The sequence below is a fragment of the Prunus avium genome, chromosome 2, assembly GCF_965620075.1.
Source record: "Prunus avium chromosome 2, drPruAviu1.hap1.1, whole genome shotgun sequence".
Classification (NCBI taxonomy): Eukaryota; Viridiplantae; Streptophyta; class Magnoliopsida; order Rosales; family Rosaceae; genus Prunus; species Prunus avium.
In genome coordinates, this window is record NC_142285.1 from 8,978,861 (window position 1) to 9,002,253 (window position 23,393).

Sequence of the window (23,393 nt, forward strand, 5' to 3'; positions counted from 1 at the left end):
TTAGCAAGTTTCTTCACCTGCCCTTCTTCCCATGTACTAACCAGGGATACCAGGTCAGAATCTTAGATAAGAATCCCAACCCAATCAAACTATGACATCTGTAAAATATTCAAAATTGGGAATTTGCATTGTGATAGTTGAGTGGAGGACAGGCTTGAGTGGAAGAATTGATTAAGGCTTGACTGGAAGACAGACTTTAGTGGAGGAAAGTAATTAATCGAAGGTGGAATCTCACAAGACATAGCCCATCAGTTGAATATCTCGCTCTCCTTAAAGATATCGAAGCAAACTGCGATTTGCAATTTGTGTGATTCAAGCAAGGATGTAAAATTTACTGTAAGGGGTTTGTAATTCAAGTAATTAAGAGCATTTACTCCTGTACTCGAGGTTCTGGATTCGATTTCTCCCTACCCTCAATATTGCTTGTATAAAAATAAAAATAAAAATAAAAATCTTCTGAGCAATGATCCATTTCTCACCAAGAAAAGAAGGCAATCAAGAAAAAAAGACTTCTCATGCACTACTTTGTCTGTTGCTAGCTCATACCCTCCCAGTTTGGTAAGTGCTACTGTTGAAGCACGTCGTGGTCCCAGAATTATTTCAAATGGTTCCATCAAAACCTCATAGACACTTCACTTTACAGGCTTGGAAGATAAGAATCACAACATCATCGTCGAACAAGAAACAACAAGAAACATGGGAGAAAGGGAGGAAACAGTCACTGATAATATTCCACTCGGAATGCCCAAGATTCACAGATTTGACAAATGCTATCAGTTTTAGAAATTGAAATGCTCTTAATTACTTGAATATTTGATACCATTATTTGTTGTGTGATTCAAGCAAGGACAATTCCCAAGTTTGAGAAAGTTCATAATCTTTGTCCAACCGAAAAATGAGAAAAGTTGTCTTGTACCATTTCTGCCAGTGTGGGTCCCACCCACCCCATACGAGTAAATTGAAGAAGTCCACCAACAATTTCTCAAAAGCTTTTGCGTCCAACTTTGCCGACCCCATCCCCCCATGTGAGGCCACAGAAAAGTTTTCAGCCACAAACAAAGAAGGATCCTAGAAAGAGAGAGGGTTTTCCAAGCTGAAGATTACAAGTTCATGTTATTTGCAGTCTTAAAAAGCTTACATACTTGTTTACAAGCCTGTATTTCCAAGTTGTGCTAGCCTAGCTACTTGCGAATCTTGAAATATTTTACTTCATCTAAATCCCTTGCAGTCTGCAGAGAAGAGAAAAGACATGGCTTTGATCGGAGAGGCTCTTATCTCTGCTTCCGTCCAGGTGTTGTGCAACAGAATTACTTCACCCGAGTTCGTTGACTTATTTCGGCACAAGAAACTCGATGAGCCACTACTCATGAAGCTGAAGACGACACTGTTGACCTTATACGCAGTTCTCGATGACGCAGAGGAGAAGCAAATTAAGAAACCTGCGGTGAGGGATTGGCTCGACGAGCTCAAACATGCTGTCTTTGATGCAGAGGACTTACTGGATGAGATCGACACGGAAGCTTTACGATGCAAGTTCGAAGGTGAAGATCAAACTGGAAAATTTACCAATAAGGTGCGGAACCTGCTCTTTTCTTCTCGTAATCATTTTTATCAGAGCATGAATGATAAGATACAAGAGTTACAAGCAAGGTTAGAAAACTTCGTACAACTGAAAAGTGCTCTTGGTCTGAGAGAAGATGCTGGGCGGAAGGTTTCACGAAGAACTCCAACAACTTCCTTGGTTCATGAACCTTGTGTCTATGGTAGAGATGAAGTCAAAGAAAATATATTGCAAATTTTGTTATCTGATGATGCAAGCAAGGATGATGTGTCTGTCCTCACCATTGTTGGAATGGGCGGGGTTGGCAAGACAACCCTTGCCCGAATGCTTTACAATGACGATAAGGTGAAAGGTCATTTTACATTTCACGCTTGGGCTTGTATTTCAGAAGATTATGATGCTATTAGGATAACTAAAACTCTTCTTGAGTCAGTCACTTCAAAGCCTTGTAATACGACAGATTTGAATTTGCTTCAAGTTGAACTAAGAGAACAACTGAAGGGAAGGAAATTTTTATTTGTATTGGATGACCTATGGAATGAGGATTATACTGATTTGAAGTTCCTCCAAACTCCTTTTACGTCAGGAGCAAGGGGAAGTAAAGTCATCATAACAACACGGAACAAAAATATAGCATTTGTCATGAAAAATGTCCCTATTCAATACTTGGAACCACTGTCACAAGAGGACTGTTGGTTGTTACTTTCAAAACATGCATTTGGAAATGAAAACTGTAGTGCACATCCAAGCTTGGAAGACATTGGAAAGCAAATTGCACTCAAATGCAAAGGGTTGCCTTTAGCTGCACAAACACTTGGGGGTTTGTTACGTTGCAATATAGATTTCGAGTACTGGAATAGAATACTAAATGATAGTTTTTGGGACCAACCCTATGATACAACTAACATTCTTCCAGCTCTAGGGTTGAGTTACCATTATCTTCCTGCTCAGTTGAAACGATGTTTTACTTATTGTTCAATTTTTCCAAAGGATTATGAGTTTGAAAAGGAAGATATAGTTCAATTATGGATTGCAGAAGGTATAATTCCAAAAGCTGAGAATGGAAAAAGGATGGAAACATTGGCTAGAAGATACTTTGATGAGCTATTCTCACGATCGTTGTTTCAAAAGTCAAGGAAATTCAGCTTCATTATGCATGATCTCATTAATGAATTGGCTATGTTCATGTCTCGGGGGTTTTGCCTTAGGCTTGAAGGTGGGGTATCCCGTGAAGTTAAAAGAGCTCGTCATTTGTCATATGCTAGGGGAAAATTTGATGCTGCTCCAAGATTTGAACCATTATATGAGGCTAGATTTTTGCGGACCTTCCTACCTACCTCTTTAAATCCATATAGACAAGAAAGATTTTTTGTAAGTAAAAAAGTTCTACAAGATTTGTTGCCATCACTAAGATGTTTACGGGTGTTATCATTGTCACGTTATCAAAATGTCACTGCGTTACCTGATTCTATTGCAAACCTCATTCACTTGCGCTACTTGGATCTTTCCCATACTGTAATTGTAAGGTTGCCTAGGGTACTTTGCAATCTCTACAACTTGCGGACATTACTATTGTCAAATTGTTCCTCTCTCCTTGAATTGCCTGCAGACATCAGAAAATTGATTAATTTGCAAAAATTGATGTTGGGAGGTTGTAGATCTCTTATTAAATTGCCTGCATGCATGAAGGAGTTGATTAATTTGCATCATCTTGATGTCAGTGGAACTAAAATTGAAGAGATGCCGGTGCAAATGGGTAGACTGAAAAGTTTGAGAACATTGACTGCGTTTGTTGTGGGCAAATCTACTGGGTCAGGCATAAGAGAACTGAGGGAGTTCCCGCAACTTCGAGGAAAACTATCAATTTTGAAGCTACAAAATGTAGTTGATGCGAGGGATGCACTGCACGCCAATATGAAGCACAAGAAAGATCTCAAGGAGTTAGAGCTTTCATGGGGTGTGGAGGATGCTGATGATTCCCAAAAGGAGAAAGATGTACTCGACAAGCTCCAGCCTTGCGTGAATTTGGAGAAATTGACCATCAGATTCTATGGTGGAACCAATTTTCCGAATTGGTTAGGAGACTCGTCTTTTTGTAACATACTAGTCATGCATCTCAGTGACTGTAGTTATTGTTGGTCGCTCCCACCAGTTGGGCGGCTACCGGCACTCAAAGAACTCTGTATAGAAAGAATGAAGTTTGTGAAGATGATTGGCGTCGAATTCTATGACAGAAATGGAGCTTATCTAACTCAGCCATTTCAATCTCTGGAGAAGCTGGAGTTTAGAGAGATGCTAGAGTGGGAGGAATGGGTGCCAAGTGGAAGAAGTGCAAGTGGGGGTGAATATGGTCCAGACTTTCCTCGTCTCCAGGAGCTGATTCTAATTAAGTGTCCGAAGCTGAGAGGAAGTTTGCCTTGTGAGTTGCCTTGCTTGAAGAAGCTTACGGTGTCTGGGTGTGTAGTTTTACATGATGGAAGGGCCACTACCACAACTACCAATAGTCTTAACTATAAATCTCTTGAAGAATTGAAAATGGATGGATGCAAAACAGTTCTGTTATCATTATTAGAGACAAAGCTCCTGTCCCAATTAGAGATTCGAAATGTTGTTGACGTACAGCGCTTGCCCAACTGCAATCGTCTTCAAACTTTGACTCTTTGGAATTGTCCAACGTTGTCGTCGTTCCCTAAAGATGGCCTACCCACTACGTTGTCATGGCTTTCTATACACAATTGTAGGAGATTAGAATTCCTACCCCATGAGATATTGGCCAAATTGACATCGCTTGACTATTTGTGGATACAAAATAGCTGTGATTCAATGAGGTCCTTCCCGTTGGGAATTTTTCCCAAATTGATGTGCCTTTACATTCATGAGTGTGAGAATCTGGAATCCCTTTCCTTGATTGAAGAAGAAGGAGCTGTTGAGAATCTCAGCCATCTCAAATACTTGGAAGTCTATAAATGTCCAAAAATGGTGTGTTTTCACGAGGGAGAAATGCCCACTCCCAACCTGATTCACTTTCTAGTCGACGAATGCGAGAATTTGAAGTCATTGCCCAAACGCCTTCACACCCTCACAGCCCTTCGATCTTTGTCGATAGGGTATCTTCCGAATCTGGAGTCACTTGCAGAAGATGGGGGTTTGCCTCCCAACCTCCGAGATTTTAGCATTAATAATTGTGAGAGACTGAGGGCTTCATCAGTGGGAGAGTACTGGGGTTTGCAAGCACTTGTCTCCCTTGAACAATTTTTTATCAGTCGAAGTGACCATGTCTTGGAGACGTTGCTCAAGGAACAGCTGCTCCCTACCACTCTTCACACTCTCCGCATCGTTTCTCTATCAACTCTGAAATCTTTGGACGGAAAGGGTCTTCGACACCTCACTTCTCTTCAAGAGCTATATATTATGTTCTGTCCCAGTCTCCAATGCCTGCCAGGAGAGGAACTTCAACGCCTCACTTCTCTTCAACATCTATCCATTATTGGCTGTCCCAGTCTCCAATGCCTGCCAGAAGAGGGTTTGCCGCCATCTCTTTCTCATCTGTTTATCCTCTTTTGTCCTGCCCTGGAGAAAAGGTATAAGAATAAGACGGGACAAGATTGGGCCAAGATATCTCACATTCCTTGCATCGAGATAGGCTACGAAGTGATCATATAATATGAGCTAGTCAGGTATGTGCCTTCTCTTACCGTAAAAAACTGCTTCTCTTGTTCTAATTGAATGCAAAAACCAAAACACATATTCTCTTTCTCTTCCAAAAACCCAAATACATGTTGGACATTGCCCAAATTCAATCTCCAAATTTCTAATAATTTCACGCATCTGATCAAAATCATAGCTTTTTGTCAATTGCATTGTCGCTGCTTTTTACTGGTCTCATGCTATTTTCAGATAAAAATAATTTTTAATAATTATTTTCAGATCAAAATCATACATGTTGGATAAAAATTCATCTCATTTCTAATAATTTCACGCTTTTTGTTATTTTCAGATAAAAATAATTTTTCCAGAAAAAAAACAATCAATCTGATTTCTAATAACGTGTTGCTCAGGAAATTATATCCTATTTGGAGTATCAAATGCTGAATAATTAGCAGTCTTTTTGCAGGACGACATACCTTCTCTTGGCCCTTGGGTAGCTTTTCATTTGGAAAGTTTCTTTGTGTGGAATTTCCAGAGGAGGGTTACTATTGTATATAGCTTTTTGTTTTTCTATAAAACAATTATCAGAGCATTTTTAGGTACTTTTATATGAAAAAAATGTATTTGAGTCTCATTTGAGCTAGTTTAAATCGAATTTAATGCCTATGGATAGGTTCATGCCCCCGCATTTCACACAGCAACTCTGTGTTATTCCACTCTGTTTAGATTTCACTTATGTTGTGATTCGACTGGTGCTGTATTTTAGATTTCGTTCATGTAATGTTAGGATGTTTAATCTCTGATCTGTGGTGGTAGTTGAGTAGTCTTGCTAATCCAGTAGATAACTTATCCCCTGTTTTGTATTGTTTTTATTTCTCTTGTAATGAAAGCACGTTTCTTATCAAAAAAAGTTTTCATCGATACTCATTGCTTATTTGGAACTGCAGAAGCCTACTTTTGTCACAGTCAGTAGATGCCAGAATGAAGTCATTGCCTAAACACATTGGCACCCTCACAGCCTTCGACATTTGGGGATATATGATCTTCAAAATCTTGTGAAATTTGCCTCCCAACCTGCAATATATTCATATTTTGAATTGTGACAGACTGTGCCCTACGGTGGGAGATTACTGGGGTTTGCAAGTACTTGGTGGCAATATCTTGTAGACGTTTCTCAAGGAACAGCTGCTCAATACCACTCTTTGCACTCTATATATTACGGCCTGTTAGTCTATAATTCCTGCCAGGAGAGGAACTTGAACGCCTCTCTTCGCTGCAAAGGCTACATATTTGTGGGTGTGACAGTATCCAATTCCTGCCAGAAGAGCGTTTGCCGACATCTCTTTCTTATCTGTGCATCGACCATTATTTTGCCCTGTAGAAAAGGTATCTCACATTCCTTGCATCAAGATAGGCGAAGAAGTGATCATAAGATATGAGCTCTCTCTCCCTCTCGCTCACATACAAAGTACTTAACACAAACACTCAATCTGATTTCTATTATTATTTATTTTGCTCAGTAAATTCTGGTTAAATTTGCTTTATTTCTGATTCTGCTTGTTCTGCTGATCACAACTTATATCCTATTTAAATCTCAAATGCTGAATAATTAGCATTCTTTTTGCAGGACAACATATCTTCTCTTGGAGAGCTATTCATTTACAAGGTTTCTTTATGTGTCATTTCCAGAGTAGGGTTTACTTTTTAATATAGCTCTATGTTTTTCTACGGAACAATTGTCACAACGTGGAGAAATAGAAAGGTTCACCTGGAATATCTCAACTGACATATTCCCAAATACAGGCATTGAATGCACAACATTTTGAGGTACTATTTTTGTAATAAAAATGTACTTGAGTCTCATTTGAGCTAGTTTAAATTGTATTCAATGTCTATGGATAACCTGTGAGCTTAAGTTGTAAGATAAAACTCACAGTATATTATTAGGGTTTAGAGTTCAACTGGTGAGCTTAAGTTGTACTTTCCTAAGTACTGCACGTATATTATAAGACAGGAGATGAATGCTTTTATATGTTAATGTCGCAGTCAGTCTTCAACCACACTCTGTTTTTAAAATTCATTTATGTTACTAGTGGAGTGCTGCTGTATTTTATATTTCGTTCCTGTAATGTTAGGATGTTTAGCTTGAGTAGTCTAGCTTATCCAGTAGATAACTTGTCCCCTGTTTTGTAATGTTTTTATTTCCTCTAATGAAAGCAGGTTTTGCTTATCTTGAACTGCGGAAGCCTACTTTTTGACATGGGTGGCATGGCACAAACTCGCATCCGCATTTCCTTCCCCATTGGCATGCTGTCTCATCTTTTCTAATCTGTTACCAGCTTGAAGCTTGTGTAGATATGTTATGCTCTTGTAATTCTGATCACAAACATCGCTTGTTAAATGGAAAGTCGCAATTAGATCTTTCGGTGATCTGGAGGTTTACTTTCTAACACTTGTTTTCGTTTCATTCTTTTGCCTCATCATAACTGTTTAATAACTGCAATGGGTGGGGGGAGGGGGGACAACAATACAAAATTTAAAATTTCTAATAATCAATAGTAGTTTGCATATACCAGCTGGGACCTCTATGACTGTATTATGTAATTAATTATTTCTCTTATTGTTTTTGTACTGTTAAAAGGAGTCAGCCACACAAAATAAAAAAGGAGGCCTCTTATGTCATAAAATTTTTCAAAAGTGATCGTTCATCCGTTTCTTTTTCAACAATGGAGGAATTTATACAAATCTGTCCTGGACTTGAACAAGGGTTAGGCTAGCTTTATAATTTGCGGTTTTATATACACAACTGTCTACATTGATTAAAACCAGCATTATTCTAAGGTTCATTTAGAATCTATTATCACCAAAATTATAAAGTATACTCCTATTACAATTAATTTGTGGATTCTAATTTGGACTTGTAGGAACAGACCAAACATGTTCATACGTGGCATCGCTCAAGTCATCATCATTTGGGACAGAAAATCAGCCTTCAAATGTCTGCTGAGTCAATGAACCTTTCTAAATATCTCAACTGTAATGGAAATTGATGAGTTACATAAGGATTTGTAAACATTTTTCTGTTTGAAATTTTCTAATGGAGGCTAGAAATGCTTCTTATAAGTGGCTGTGTTGCAATTATTTTGTAGGATCAAAGACTCTGCAAAGAGGTAAGAAAGTCATCATCAAGTAACTTTGCTCTTCAAACTTTTTATTTTTATTTTTAAATATCAGTAATAACTGGGAAAGCTTGCATCTCCTTAAATTGCTCATTATTTTTATTTTTATTTTTATAGTTTGTCGATCTTGGGCAAGTGGAGAGAGAGGCGTCAAGTGATACAAAACAACCATTTTCTGTGAGCTGATTTGATAAAGAGAAATGGTATGCTTTCTTTTCTTAAGCGGTGGGTTCTGCAATTATTTGAAACAAAGGGTGCCACGCTTCAAGTTCGAGAAAATCAGGTATTTAGTATTTTATTCTTGAGAAATTTGATTTATGTAGAAACTTGAACATGTAAATGAGAGAATTTTTTATTTATTTATAAAATGTATTATATATTGTATATGCTGTTAATGAGTTAATATGGTGCTTGCTCCAAAGATGCTATTATATATCACCAGCAAATTCCAATTTTGAATGTTAGCAGAATTTCAGAAGGACTTAATGCTCATGGAGCTATTATAATTGTGGCTGAAAAAATGGTGTAATAGTGGGGCTGAAGTGGAAGAACAAGGGATGATCAAATAAAGATGAAAAATAAAATAAAATTGAGAGCATCTTCCTCTCCCCTGCCAAACTCAAGCTTTGGTATCGATTTGCAACTGAAGCCTAGCAGTTGAAGTTGTTGAAAGTCCAGTCCAGCACAGGCATACCCAGTCCAGCCCAGAACAGAGGCGTGTACCCAGAAAAAAATGGAAGCACAGCCCTCTTTTTGTCTTTTTATAGTCAGTTTTCCCTTTTTGAGCTTTGTAAAGGGGAGTTCTGCCTGAAAGCGGTTCACTCTGTTGTCATTTATTCTGGCAAGAACTACCAGTTTTATACTATAAAAAATTATGAAGTCCTGACCAGTCTAAGGCATAGAAAAGAACTTGCTTGGGAGATATTCCTCACCCAAATTCACAATCGCTTGTTCAAAAATCAGTAACTTGGGGCGCAAGTTATTTATTTTTTTAAAAAGTCTGCTAGGGTTTTCATTGCTAGCAGTGGCACGCTCGCACATTAAAGAAAGTTGACTTGTTGACCAGTCAATGGTTTTCAGGAAAATGGGGAACTTTACCCTACCATCACAGGAAACAAATCAAAATGGGTGAACACAACTTAAGCGCGGAATTTATTAAATGACGCGAGGAAAAAATCGTAAAAACTAGAGCATCAAATTTCCGAGTTTAATTTCCACCAAAATATGCATAATTTCACAATTTTCATAGTGCTATTTACAAAATTTGACATACATAAATTCAAACACTGAAATCTTCAATTACCAGAAATTGAAATTATGACAATTTGAATTCCGTCATTTTAAAATTCTATGTAATTTTCAATTCTGTCATCTAAACGGAATATTGATGTTAAGTGAATGGACAAATATCAATATATATATTTTTTCTGAGATAACAGATGTCAAGATTTTAGGTAAGAGACAACGAGGATACGGAGACAATGGGGACAAAAGATGTGAACCCAATTATATACAGCTGCTGCTATAACTGATTTTACATAAAGTAACAAATTAATTAATACTTTAGTGGAGGACAGGCTTGAGTGGAAAAATTGACTAAGGCTTGAGTGGAAGACAAACTTCAGTGGAGGAAAGTATAGATAAGGAAAGCATGCCACGTTTAACAGCTTTATCTAATAAAGATTACTTGTTGGCACTTGGAGTTTCTTAGGAATGCTGGTTTTGTTTCCTTGGTGGTTGAAAGGTGGTGACTTGGCTCGGACATCTCCCTAGTAATTAATCGAAGGTGGAATCTCACAAGACATACAGCTGCTCATTAGCTGAATATCTCGCTCTCTTTAAAGAGATCGAAGCAAACTGCAATTTGCAATTTGTGTGTTTAAAGCATGAATATCTGATACTAGTAACCATACCATTTGTTGGTTTGATGAGAAAAGTTTGGTTAGCGAGGATAAAGCCATAAAGTTCCCCAAAACACACAAAGAACACGGACAATTGCTACTTGTGTTCACACATATTTGCACAAATGAGATGACTCCAAGCATGAGTACTATACCATTTGTTGGTTTGATGTGAAAAGTATGGGCAACAAGGGTAAAACCATACAAACACACACAAAGAACATAGACAATTGCTAAGTTTTTCATTGCATTATTGATCCGACCTAACTGAAAAATAAAAAAATGAAAATATATAATGTTCACTGCTTAGATCTATGAGCACTAAAGTCCTCCTTTTGAAAACGCACAAAACGTCGCTTTTGGTCTCTGGTAAATTTTTAAAATAAATGAATTTTTTTACTTATTTGTGGACTGAAATGCCTCTCAAGAAATAATGATAGTCTGAAGAATTTGACAGAAATTAAAAAATATCCTTAAATTACTTGGAATTGAAGACCACATAGGCAAAAACACCAAATTGAAACCTCATTTTAATGATAAAAATGGTAAACTACAAAAACAAAAATGACGTTTTGCCTTATACATAAAAGGAAGAAAAAGTTGATAGCATCTTGTACCATTTTTGCCAATGTGGGTCCAAACAATTTGAAGAAGTCCACCGACAATTTCTCAAAAGCTAGTGTGTGAGTGTGAAGCTAAACTAATATTATTTTGCATATACGACCCCATATCCCCATGTGAGGCTACAGAAGTGTTTCCAAAACGAAACATGATATTTCAAAACGAAGCTATGTATAGAGTCATTTGTATTTGCTTTCACAATAACATTTGATTTGTGAAAGCATTTTATATTTATACTTTTGATATTCTAACAAATAAAAGAAAAAAGTTGATAGCATCTTGTACCACTTTGGCCCCTTTTGAAGATGTTCACAGACAATTTCTCAAAAGCTATTAAGCTGTACGTCCACAATATTATTGAATCCAACTTTGCATATACGACCCCATCCCCATGTGAGGCTACAGAAAAGTTTTGAAAACGAAACTGGATATTTTATCTCCAACGACAGCTTTCATACTTCGTTTACCCTGTGTTTCCTAGTTGTGCTAGCTATTTGCAAACCTTGGAATATTACTTCATCCAAATCCCCTTGCAGAGAAGAGAAAGATATGGCTTTGATCGGAGAGGCCCTCATCTCTGCTACCATCCAGACGTTGTGTGACAAAATTGCTTCGCCTGAGTTCACCGACTTATTTCGGCAGAAAAAGCTCGATGAACAACTCCTCAACAAACTGAAGACGACACTGTTGACCTTGTCCGTAGTGCTTAATGATGCAGAGGAGAAGCAAATTGAGGAACCTTTTGTGAGAAACTGGCTTGACAATCTCAGACATGATGTCTTGGCTGCGGAGGACTTAGGGGAAAAGAAAGAAATCTGCAAATAATAATACACATAATTTTAAAAAAAGTTAAAACATTCAAAATCCCACACATTGTCATAGTTAATTAATGAAAATGTTAAAGGAGAATGCAATTCATTAATTAAGATAAAATATTACATTCACAATCTGTTTAAATTGAAATAAATAAATAAAAACACAAGAAAAGTTGCTCATAAAACTAAGAGATAACCACTTTCAAAACTTTACACTATTTTGGATATATTTTATTTAAAAAGTTATAAACTCAGTTTTTAATAATATAAAATAACAAAATAAGAACCAAAAAAAATCCAATTGGCAAAGAGATAGTTACATTTATAAGATGAAAGAACGAAGTACATAACATGTTGATGCCAAAGATTTGGTTAACGAGACTAAAACCGTAAAGCCACAAAAACACCAACAAAAAAAAAAAAAAAAACACTCACAAATTCACAATGTAACGTTGTTCACTCAAAATAGTGTTTCGTTTAGGGTCACTAGTATAGGTTTCACCATAACATTTATTGTGTTAAAGAATATTATAGGTTCTAATATTCTTACAATAAAAAAGAATATTATAGGTTCTAATATTCTTACAATAAAAAATAATATTATAGGTTCTGATATTCTTACAATAAAATTGGCTCAAATTGACATGTTCCCTCTTTTTTTTTGTTTCTCTCTTTTCCTTTTCATTTTATGCTTTGTTGTGCTATTGCTAAGTTGATCCTACAGCTAGCAACTTCTCCACCTTTCTTAGCAACTTTCTTCATCTGCCCTTCTTCCCATGTACTAACCAGGGATGGGTCAGCATCTTAGATAAGAATCCCAACCCAATCAAACAATGACATCTGTAAATATTCAAAATTGGAATTTGCTGGTGATAGTTGATAGCATCTTTGTCCGACCAAAAATAAAAAGGAAAAAAGTTGATAGCATCTTGCACCATTTTGGCCAGTGTACGCAATATTTTGGCATCCAACTTTGCATATTAACATCGGTGGCCACAGTTCCACGATTTGAGTGCACAAAGCACAGTAGTCCTGCTAAGTGAGAGAGTTTTCAAAGCTTATTTACAGGCTAATTACCAGTTCATTTTATTTACAATCTCAAAAGGCTTTCATACTTCCTTACGAACCTGTATTTCCAAGTTCTGCAACCCTTGGAATATTACTTCATCCAAATTCCTTGCAAAGCGGAGAAAAATGGCAGCAGCTTTGATCGGAGAGGCTCTCATCTCTGCTTCTATCGAGGTGCTGTGTGACAGAATTACTTCAGCCGAGTTCATCGACTTATTTCGGCAGAAGAAACTCGACGAACCACTCCTCATGAACTTGAAGACGACACTGTTGACTTTGTTCGTGGTGCTCAATGATGCAGAGGAGAAGCAAATTGTGAACCCTGCTGTGAGAGAGTGGCTTAACGAGCTCAAGCATGCTGTCTTTGATGCAGAGGACTTACTGGATGAGATCGACACTGAAGCTTTGCGATGCAAGCTGGAAGGTGATGATCAAACCCACAAATTAACCAACCAGGTGTGGAACTTCCTCTCTTCTTCTCGTAATCATTTTTATCAGAGCATGAATGTTAAGATACAAGAGTTATTTGCAAGATTAGAAAACTTTGTACAACAGAAAAGTGCTCTTGGTCTGAGGGAAGGTGCTGGGAGGAAGGTTTCACAAAGAACTCCAACAACTTCCTTGGTTCATGAACCTTGTGTATATGGTAGAGATGAAGTCCAAGAAAATTTATCCAAAGTGTTGCTATCTGATGATGCAAGCAAGGATGATGTGTCTGTCCTCACCATTGTGGGAATGGGTGGGGTTGGCAAGACAACCCTTGCTCGAATGCTTTACAACAACAATAAGGTGAAAGGGCATTTTACACTTCAAGCTTGGGCTTGTGTTTCAGAAGACTATAATGCTGTTAGAATAACTAAAACTATTCTTGAGTCAGTCACTTCAAAGCCTTGTAATACGACAGATCTGAATTTGCTCCAAGTTGAATTAAGAGAACAGTTGAGGGGAAAGAAATTTTTATTTGTGTTGGATGATCTATGGAATGAAAATTATGGTGATTGGGAGCGCCTCCAGACTCCTTTTAATTCAGGGGCAAGGGGAAGTAAAGTCATAGTAACAACACGGAACAAAAATGTAGCATCTTTAATGAAAAATGTTCCCATTCAATTCTTGGAACCATTGTCGCATCAAGACTGCTGGTTGTTACCTGCTAAACATGCTTTTGGAAATGAAAACTATAGTGCAAATTCAAACTTGGAAGACATTGGCAAGCAAATTGCACTCAAGTGCAAAGGGTTGCCTTTAGCTGCACAAACACTCGGGGGTTTGTTACGTTGCAATATAGATTCCGAGGAGTGGAATAGAATACTAAATAGTAATATTTGGTGCCTACCCTATGGTACAACTGACATTCTTCCGGCTCTATGGTTGAGTTATCACTATCTCCCTGCTCCGTTAAAACGATGCTTTGTTTATTGTTCAGTTTTTCCAAAGGATTATGAGTTTGAAAAGGAAGATGTAGTTCAATTATGGATGGCAGAAGGCTTAGTTACACAAGCTGATAATGGGAAGATTATGGAATCAGTGGCTAGAAAACACTTTGATGAGTTATTATCCCGGTCGCTGTTTCAAAAGTCAAGAGAATTCGGTTTCACAATGCATGACCTCATTCATGACTTGGCTATGTTCATCTCTAGGGGGTTTTGCCTTAGGCTGGAAGGGGTGGAATCACATGAAGTTAAAAGAGCTCGTCATTTGTCATATGCTAGGGGAGAATTTGATGTTGCTAAAAAATTTGAGCCATTATATGGGGCTAAGTGTTTGAGGACCTTCCTACCTACCTCTTTAAAACAAAATGAATATTATGAAGAATTTTATGTGAGTAAAAAGGTTCTACAACATTTGTTGCCCTCACTAAAATGTTTAAGGGTGCTATCATTGTCACGTTATCAAAATGTCACTAAGTTACCTGATTCTATTGGAAACCTCATTCACTTGCGCTACTTGGATCTTTCCCATACCGCAATTGAAAGGTTACCTGGGGTTCTTAGCAATCTCTACAACTTGCAGACGTTACTATTGTCAAATTGTTCCTCTCTCCTTGAATTGCCTGCAGACATCAGAAAATTGATTAATTTACAGAAATTAACGTTGGCAAGTTGTAGCTCTCTTACTAAGTTGCCTGCAGGAATGACGGAGTTGATTAATTTGCATTATCTTGATGTCAGTGGAACTAAAATTGAAGAGATGCCGGTGCAAATGGGAAGACTGAAAAGTTTGAGACAATTGACTGCTTTTGTTGTGGGCAGATCTGCTGGGTCAAGCATAGGAGAACTGAGGGAGTTCCCGCAGCTTCAAGGAAAACTTGCAATTTTGAAGCTACAAAATGTAGTTGATGCTAGGGATGCATTGCAAGCCAATTTGAAGGACAAGAAAGATCTCAAGGAGTTAGAGTTGGCATGGGGTGCAAAGGATGCTGATGATTCCCAAAAGGAGAAAGATGTACTTGACAAGCTCCAGCCTTGTTTGAATTTGGAGAAATTAACCATCAGATTCTATGGTGGAACGAATTTCCCGAATTGGTTAGGAGACTCGTCTTTCTCTAACATACAAGTCATGCATCTCAGTGATTGTAAATATTGTTGGTTGCTGCCAGCATTTGGGCAGCTACCCGGTCTCAAAGAGCTCTGTATAGAAAGCATGAAATTTGTTAAGACCATTGGTGTAGAGTTCTATGGCAGAAATGGAGCTTCTCTCATTCCGCCATTTCAATCTCTGGAGAAGTTGGAGTTTAAGGAGATGCCAGAGTGGGAGGAATGGGTACCAAGTGGAAGTGCAAGTGGAGGTGAATATGGTCCAGATTTCCCTCGTCTCCAAGAGCTGAATCTAACCAACTGTCCGAAGCTGAGCAGAAGCTTGCCTTGTCATCTGCCTTGCTTGAAGAAGCTTACGGTGTCTGAGTGTGAGGTTTTACATGATGAAGGGGCCATTACTACAACAACCAGTAGTCTTAAATACAGATCTCTTGAAGAGTTGAAAATAGAAGGTTGATGCCAAAAGGGTCTGTTATCATTACTCGTGGAAATTGGAAATTTCGTTGACATACAATGCTTACCCAATTACAATTGTCTTCAACGTTTGATTCTCCGGAATTGTCCAACGCTGTCTTCATTCCCTAAAGATGGGTTACCCACTACGTTGACAGCACTTTATATACTGGACTGTAAGAGATTAGAATTCCTACCCGACGAGATGTTGGCCAAATTAACATCGCTCGAATCTTTGTGGATAGAGAATAGCTGTGATTCACTGAGGAACTTTTCGGTGAGCATTTTTCCCAAATTGAAGAAGCTTGACATTAGGGGTTGTGAGAATCTGGAATCCCTTTCCTTCATTGAAGAAGGAGGAGTTAATGAGAATCTCAGTCATCTCAGAGAATTGTTTATCCGTGATTGTCCAAATTTGATGTGTTTTCAATGTCAGGGAGGATGGCCCACTCCCAACTTGAATGAATTTACAGTCGGCGAATGCAAGAATTTCAAGTCATTGCCCGAAGGCATTCACACCCTCACAGCCCTTCGACTGTTGCTGGTGGGTGATCTTCCAAATCTGGAGTCATTTGCAGAAGGGGGTTTGCCTCCCAACATCCGATCTTTGTTAACTCGTAGTTGTGAGAGGCTGAGGGCTCCAGTGGTAAAGTACTGGGGATTGGAAGGACTTGTCTCCCTTGAACTTTTTGTAATTGGTGGCAGTATCTTGGAGACGTTGCTCAAGGAACACCTGCTCCCTACCACTCTTCTCCATCTAGTTATTAGTGAGTGTCGCAGTATCCAAGTCCTGCCAGGAGAAGGAGAGGGACTTCAACACCTCACTTCTCTCCAAGCGCTGCAAATTGACGAGTGTGACAACCTCCAATTCCTGCCAGGAGAGGGACTTCAACACCTCACTTCTCTTCGAAGGCTATCTATTACTTCGTGTCCCAATATCCAATTCCTGCCAGAAGAGGGTTTGCCGCCATCTCTTTCTTTACTTCGCATCCTCAATTGTTCTGCCCTAGAAAAAAGGTATCAGAATAAGACGGGAAAAGATTGGGCCAAGATATCTCACATTCCTTGCATCAAGATAAATGACCAAGTCATCATCATATGATATGATATGAGCAAACTCAGATCACACTCGGGTATGTAATCCAATTAACGTTTTTTGTCAATTACCTTGGCTCTCCTGTTTACTGGTCTCATGCTTTTTTCTGATCAAAATCATTTTGAAGAAGAACAAACTCAATCTGATTGGGGTTGTTTTGCTGATCGCAACTTATATCCTATAGGTCTCAAATGCTGAGTAATTATCTGTCTTTTTGCAGGACAGCATATCTTCTCTTGGAGAGATTTTCATATGTAAGGTTCCTTTACGTGTCATTTTCGGAGGAGAATTTAACATTGTATATAGCTCTTTGTTTTTCTACAAAACAATTGTCACAATGAGGAGAAACGGAAAGGTGTACCTGGAATATCTCAAGCGACACATTCCTACATGCAGGCATCGAATGCACAACATTTTTAGGTACTCTTTCTGTAATAAGAATGTATTTGAATCTCATTTGAGCTAGTTTAGATTGTAATCAATGTCTATGGATGACCTGTGAGCTTAAAGTTGTAAGATAAAAGTTAACTTGTCCCCTGTTTTGTAAATTGTAATGTTTTTTTTTTTTTTCTATCCTTCTCATTTGTCTTTCCCCTGTTTTGTTTATTATGAAAAAAATTGGTTTTCATTGACACTTTTTCACATAGGTGGCATGGCACAAATTCACATCCGTACTTCCTTCCCCATTGGTTATTCTGTTACCAGCTTGAAGCTTGTGTAGATATGTTATGCTCTTGTAATTCTGATCACAAACATCAACAATGGAGGAATTTATACTAATCACATGGTTCAAAGGAGGCGACTTTCCTTTGCCCTGTCTCTCTGGTCCATCTGCTGCTTCACTGCCTAGTACCTTTAACTGTATGTTTGCGGCCAGTTAAGGAGGTAAGATTCAGCTGGTTTAACCCTGCGTCGTGTAATGCTATGGTTTTGGGAAGATTTGATGTAATGACAATTTAATAGGCTGTTTGGTGGATAGGGATATGAGGGTCTTTGATGATTTGAAAGGAGAGAGGGTGAGGAGGGGAGGGTTCATTTCTTGGGCTCCTTAATGGACTCTTTATCCTCGGAGTTTAGGGATTTTCTTTATCTGTCAAGCTGCTGTATTAAATAGGCAAGCTGCTGTAGTTTAGATTCTTTTGATGCAATATTTCTGTTGTATGTGTACTTGCAGACTTGAGAACAAATTTCCCATGCATGATTTCAGAGTCGAAGCTCATGGTTCAATCATAGATGCAAGCTTAGCTGCTTACTTCATTGTAAATGCCTTTCACTGTTCGATTATGTAAGGATCTGACCAATCATATTCATAGATATTATTGTATTCTTCGGTCCTTTATTGTTGTTTATTTGGTGATTTCTTCTGAAAGAATTTTCATGATAATATTTTCTTTTCAGTTTTTCTGAAGATGCCTGCAAGTGAGATAGATGGTGAAGGAATCAGAGCTGATCTTGAGGTCTCTGATGCCACTGTTGTTGCAACATGTTTGGTTCTCGCAATTCAATCCCTGATGAGCTTCAGAAATTGGTCGAGGTCAAGGTCGAGACAGGGATATATTAAAGGTGAAATGGATGCCATATCTTCTTGCAGCCTGTTCTCAAAGTTCTTGTTTACAAATGCAAGATATGGATTATTTTGATTCACAGGAGATAATGACATTTCTTGACAATTCTAGAACAGTCCATCTGAGTTCTTTTGTCAGGCTGCATCATTTAACCCCAGCACAAGTCCAGTTTCTTCTAAGCAATCATTCGTGACAAAATTGCAGCTTCATTGCTTCAAATACCCAAATTTGTGTCCAGCATGATCCTCGTATTTCTAATGTGGCTGCACACCGAATTGCACAGATTGTAGCTTTGTAGCGGTTTCTTTGCCGTCTATTGAATGCAGCACTTCCGTGGATCATGGATTGTATTCACAACAATTGTCCTGTTTCGCTTGATTGTCCTTGATCATAATTGTATTTTGTCTGCATACCGAAATCATAGTTGATGCAGCAGGAACTAATACTTTTAAGTTTTAAGTTGATATCCCCCTACAATTATAAAAATAATGATGATCATATTCAGGGGCTCTAGAGGGCATGGGCAGCAAAGTAACAGTACAATTATAAACCCAATTGATTTTCATGTTTTTGTTTATTTTATTTTCTGCTTTTAGGTGTAAAACTTGTTTGACAGAGTTTAAAACTAAAATGGAATACAACCCATTTTACACCTCTAAATATCTTTTGATTATGCTCCAGCTGCATAAAAGTTTTGGAGAACGACACGATATTGCGATTTGGATTCCTGGCCATTATAATACTTGGTTTCTTCTCGGTCAATTTGTATATCTTTTTAACTTTATAGAATTACTATAACTTTATATGGGACATTGTCCAATAATTATTTTATGTTAAGGATTGTGTTTGAGTGTGGTTGAAAATTCACAGCAATTGATTACAGCCCATAAGAATGCTTTCAACAATATAAATGCATCTATTTGATTGTTGTACAACGAATATGAATAAATACATCTTGGTGCTCCTTTCAATAATATATAATTGAGCCTCAACAATATGGTGCACCAATATATTTATTCATATCTATTCATGCAGAAGGCATATTAGATCAAGTTGCATCTGATAAAATGGATTGTTAGCCTCAACTAATGCATTTATATAAATGCACTCAATGGATTGCCTTTATATCCAAAAATATCCCAGTACATGATGTCAATGGCGTGGGAACTTGCTGAAACCAACTCAAAGGCCATCAATTGGCCTATTGTTATTTGTTTAAGTTATATATATATATATAGAAATTCTCTTATGCGGACATCCGGACGTTATTATCGTGCGGACGCAGTGTATTTTGTACTACCCCTCTCTGTTTTCTTGCCTGTTTATAATAGGATCCGCACGATAATAACGTGCGGACATCCGGATAAGAGAATAACTGTATATATATATATATATATATATGCATATGTATATATATGCAGACCATGGCTATATATGTGAGAAAAAAAAAGAAAATGCATTAAAATCTGAAAATAATTCAAAAGCCATCAATTGGCTTGTTGTCATCAGTCTAAATTTAAATAGGATAAAGAGTTTGGCATACCTGTTGATGGACTAACTGGCTATGGAGGAGCTTACAACTATAGGGGAGGTTGGAGCTGGAGTTGAGCAGATGAAGTGATGAAAGTGGCGTAGGAATTCTCTGCAAAAGGGAAGAGAAAAGATGAAGGGTTGCAACTTTTCAATATAAAACTATGTGTTGGTGGGAGAAAGTGACGGGAGCTTTAGCTTTTGCATGATTACAATTAGGGGTGGGCATTAGAACCGCAAAACCGCAAAACCGAACCAAACCAATCCGGAAAAAACCGAAAAAAACCGTGTTGACTAAAAAAGTCAAAAACCGAGACAAATCCAAACCGAACCGGTTCAGACCGGTTCCGGTTCCGGTTTTCCACTCTACAAAACCGGTCCAATCCGAACCGGTCCAATAGAATTAATTTATATATATTTTTATATTATATATATATTTATATTCAAAATATCAAATTTTTTAAGCCCAAACCCAACTATTTCAATATACCAACAAAAAAGCCCAAGTCCAACAACCCATATTTTAATATCCTAAACCTATCAAATCTCACTTCATTCCACTCTCTTTCTCTCACGCACTCTCTCTACTTTCCTGTCAGAATTTTTCAACTCTCTTTTTCTTTCCTTCTTCTCTCTTCCGCCTCTTTTCCTCTCCGGTTTGAACTTCTTTTTTCTTCTCTCTTATGGCTCTTTTCCTCTCGGTTCTTATTTCTTCTTTCTCTCATATTATTTATTTCTCATCTCATTTCATCTTTGTTTTCTTTTTTCTTCCTCTTTTTCTTTGATTTTCTTTTACTATGATTTTTTTTCCCCTTGATTTTATGTTTCTCTCTTACCCTCTATATCTCTTTCTTTGCAATCTGTTTTTCTATTTCTATTTCTCTCTTCATTTTTTTTGTTTCTTTGTATATATATTTGTTCATCTTGTAGATCTGGATGAAGCTCTTCTAGATATGGGTGAAGTTCTTGGAGATCTGAGTTAAGTTCTTGTAGATCTGGGTAAAGAGCCAGTCCGAAGCCGGTCAGCGTCTTCATTGTGCAGATATGCGTATAACATTTATTTGTCAACATGCCATTTTGGTGCTTTTCTTTAACTTTTGGTTTCATTTTTTTTTTTCTTCTGATATGGTATTGAGATTTTTTATGATTTTGGGCTGATGTTACTGAGGTTTGATACTCTTCTATTTTTACTTTCGATTTATAAATTTGTATTTTCTTGTTGGTTGTAATTTTAAATTTAATATTGGATTGTTTTATTATTTTTGTCAAAGAATAGTAGTTGTTTCAATATGGGAATTGGGCCAATTGTGATGTTTAAGGCCCAAAATTTTTAAAAATCAGATGGTCTTGAAGCTTAAATACACAAAAAAACCAAATTGGGCTTTACAGCAAGCCCAAACCGTGAGAACCGGAAACCGAACTGGAAACCGGCAGGTCCGGGTTGGTTCGGATTTTGGTATGAATTTTAAGCAAAACCGGTCCAAACTGAACCGGTCTGTATTTTCGGTTCAGGTTCTATATTTTAACAAAAACCGGTCCAAACCGGACCGTGCCCACGCCTAATTACAATCACTTTATATATATATATATATATAAAGTGGCGCAGGAATTTTCTGAAGATGACTCAGAGGCCACCAATTGGCCTATTGCTTTTTGTTTAAGTTATATATATATATGTCATGATTGGTATTATTAGACCCACCCACCAATTATTTGGCAAAAATCCTCGGATTACATAAAAATCCTCCGCCTGCGCCAAAAATCCTCGGATTACATAAAAAATCCTCCGCCTACGCCAAAAATCCTCGGATTACATAAAAATCCTCCGCCTACGCCAAAAATCCTCGGATTACATAAAAATCCTCCGCCTACGCCAAAAATCCTCGGATTACATAAAAATCCTCCGCTGAGCCAAAAATCCTCGGATTACATAAAAATCCTCCGTTGAGCCAAAAATCCTCGGATTGCATAAAAAATCCTCGGTTGTGAGAAATGTTCCTCAATGTAAAAATGTCAGAGTAGCCTGAACTCAAGAAGTATGCTTTGGAGTTCCAGCAGTTGTTTTCCTACAAGCGGCGGAGTTTAAAGATAGGAGAACATTAACATTGAGAGAAATAAATTGTCGGGCAGTTCGCGCCTAGAGTTCCGGAAGGCATTAACATTGGGAGGATTATCAAGACATTGGGGGCAGTTCACGCCTAGAGCTCCGGAAGGCATTAATTCTAGGAAGATTTTCAAGACAGAGTTGGTTGAGGCCATTTATCAACCAAATCCATGAACTGATGGAAGCTCTATAAATTGATCGTCAGAAGAAGAGAAGAGGACCGCCAACTGAATACACAAAATCTATCTCTTTATCCTGTACTTTTCAATTCATAGTCTAGGATTTTATCTTTCAAGCTCTTCAGATTATCAAAGTTCTTCGTTTTCCTAGTGTAAGCTTACTTTCTTGCAATTCAATTTCAATTGTCTTTACATTCGAATTTAATTCAAGTCTTTATCACTTTAATATATTTTCCTCGCACTTACATTTCTCGCACTTAGATTTCTGTCATTTCATTTATTGCATTTACATTCGCTGCACTTATCACAAAAATCCTAAAAATAGCTCAATCATCCTTGACCTCAAGGAAGAAAAAGAACCTAGGCCAAGAGGAGGTTCCTTGCTTGGTCGATCAATTGTTTGATTAAAAGTCAGAAGCGCAAACACACTCACACAATCTTTCCATCCAAGCCATCAAGTGGTTTGGTGGTGGCACGCCTACGCATCTCAAGAGAAGAAGGACCAAAAACTCCTTCCATTGGCCTATCCGGCCGAAAAGAGGGAAACATAATTTGGCACGCCCAGTGGGACTAGAAAAGAATTGTATGGTTGTAAACACTAGGAGGAATCCTAGAAGAGATCAAGAGTTTGAAGAGTCTAGACTTCATTCGGAATCAGAGTCAAACATGGCTGGTTCACTTCCTACAAGTTCTCAGCCACAAGATGTTCCGAACAATCAGCAAGGGCAAAATGGCCTTGGCCGAAATGCGGCTGTCGATCTCGACCATGTGGTGGTCGAAGATGTTATGGAAGTCGCCGAAGGACCAGTCTTGAGGCCAAGTTTGGCCACATCATTGGAACTCCAACAATTCTTCCGTACGATGGAAATGTCGAGCAATCAGAGAATGCAGGAGGCAGCTCAAACTATTGCTCAAACCGTTGCTCAAACCTTGGCTCAAACCATGGCCACTCAGAATGCTCGATCAATGAGAGGTTTAATCGATTGTTAGGCCAACAAAATGGCCAAAATGGAATACCAGCGGCAGGGCTTCAAGTGGAGGCCCAACCAAACATCTTTGGAGCGAATCCGCCTCAACCAAATGCACTGGCTGGGGGCAACCCAGCTCCAGCAGTCAATGTTCTGCCGATGGGTAATAAC

General features: G+C 38.0%; 1 protein-coding gene and 2 pseudogenes across 10 annotated transcripts in view; all 3 read left to right on the forward strand.

Annotated features, from left to right (window-relative positions):
- LOC110763996 (putative disease resistance RPP13-like protein 1) overlaps positions 1–9,372 on the forward strand; it is a 32,943-nt gene extending 23,571 nt beyond the window's left edge. For 2 of the 6 annotated variants that reach the window (XM_088249065.1, XM_088249070.1), the window contains exons 2-7: positions 6,157–6,595; positions 6,837–7,036; positions 7,430–7,646; positions 8,134–8,379; positions 8,506–8,671; positions 8,857–9,372. The gene's annotated coding sequence lies outside the window, so the exon portion shown is untranslated. Of the gene's footprint in view, positions 1–6,156; positions 6,596–6,836; positions 7,037–7,429; positions 7,647–8,133; positions 8,399–8,505; positions 8,778–8,856 lie in introns of those variants that run through there. The other 4 variants (XM_088249069.1, XM_088249068.1, XM_088249067.1 and 1 more) reach the window with 4 other exon arrangements.
- On the forward strand, positions 704–9,372 carry LOC110747259 (putative disease resistance RPP13-like protein 1 pseudogene; annotated as a pseudogene). Of its 3 annotated transcripts, none has more exons than XR_015833834.1 (8): positions 704–5,238; positions 5,665–5,808; positions 6,157–6,595; positions 6,837–7,036; positions 7,430–7,646; positions 8,134–8,379; positions 8,506–8,671; positions 8,857–9,372. The product of XR_015833834.1 is annotated as a putative disease resistance RPP13-like protein 1 pseudogene, transcript variant X3 (transcript). The 3 variants fall into 3 exon arrangements; XR_015833833.1 differs by having other exon boundaries at positions 5,676–5,808; XR_015833832.1 differs by lacking the exon at positions 5,665–5,808 and having other exon boundaries at positions 705–5,238.
- A 3,128-nt stretch (positions 9,373–12,500) lies between these two features.
- LOC110747374 (putative disease resistance RPP13-like protein 1 pseudogene) lies at positions 12,501–19,101 on the forward strand (annotated as a pseudogene). Its single transcript, XR_015833835.1, has 5 exons — positions 12,501–16,913; positions 17,097–17,296; positions 17,524–17,761; positions 18,051–18,161; positions 18,275–19,101. The product of XR_015833835.1 is annotated as a putative disease resistance RPP13-like protein 1 pseudogene (transcript).
- The last annotated feature ends 4,292 nt before the right edge of the window (positions 19,102–23,393 follow it).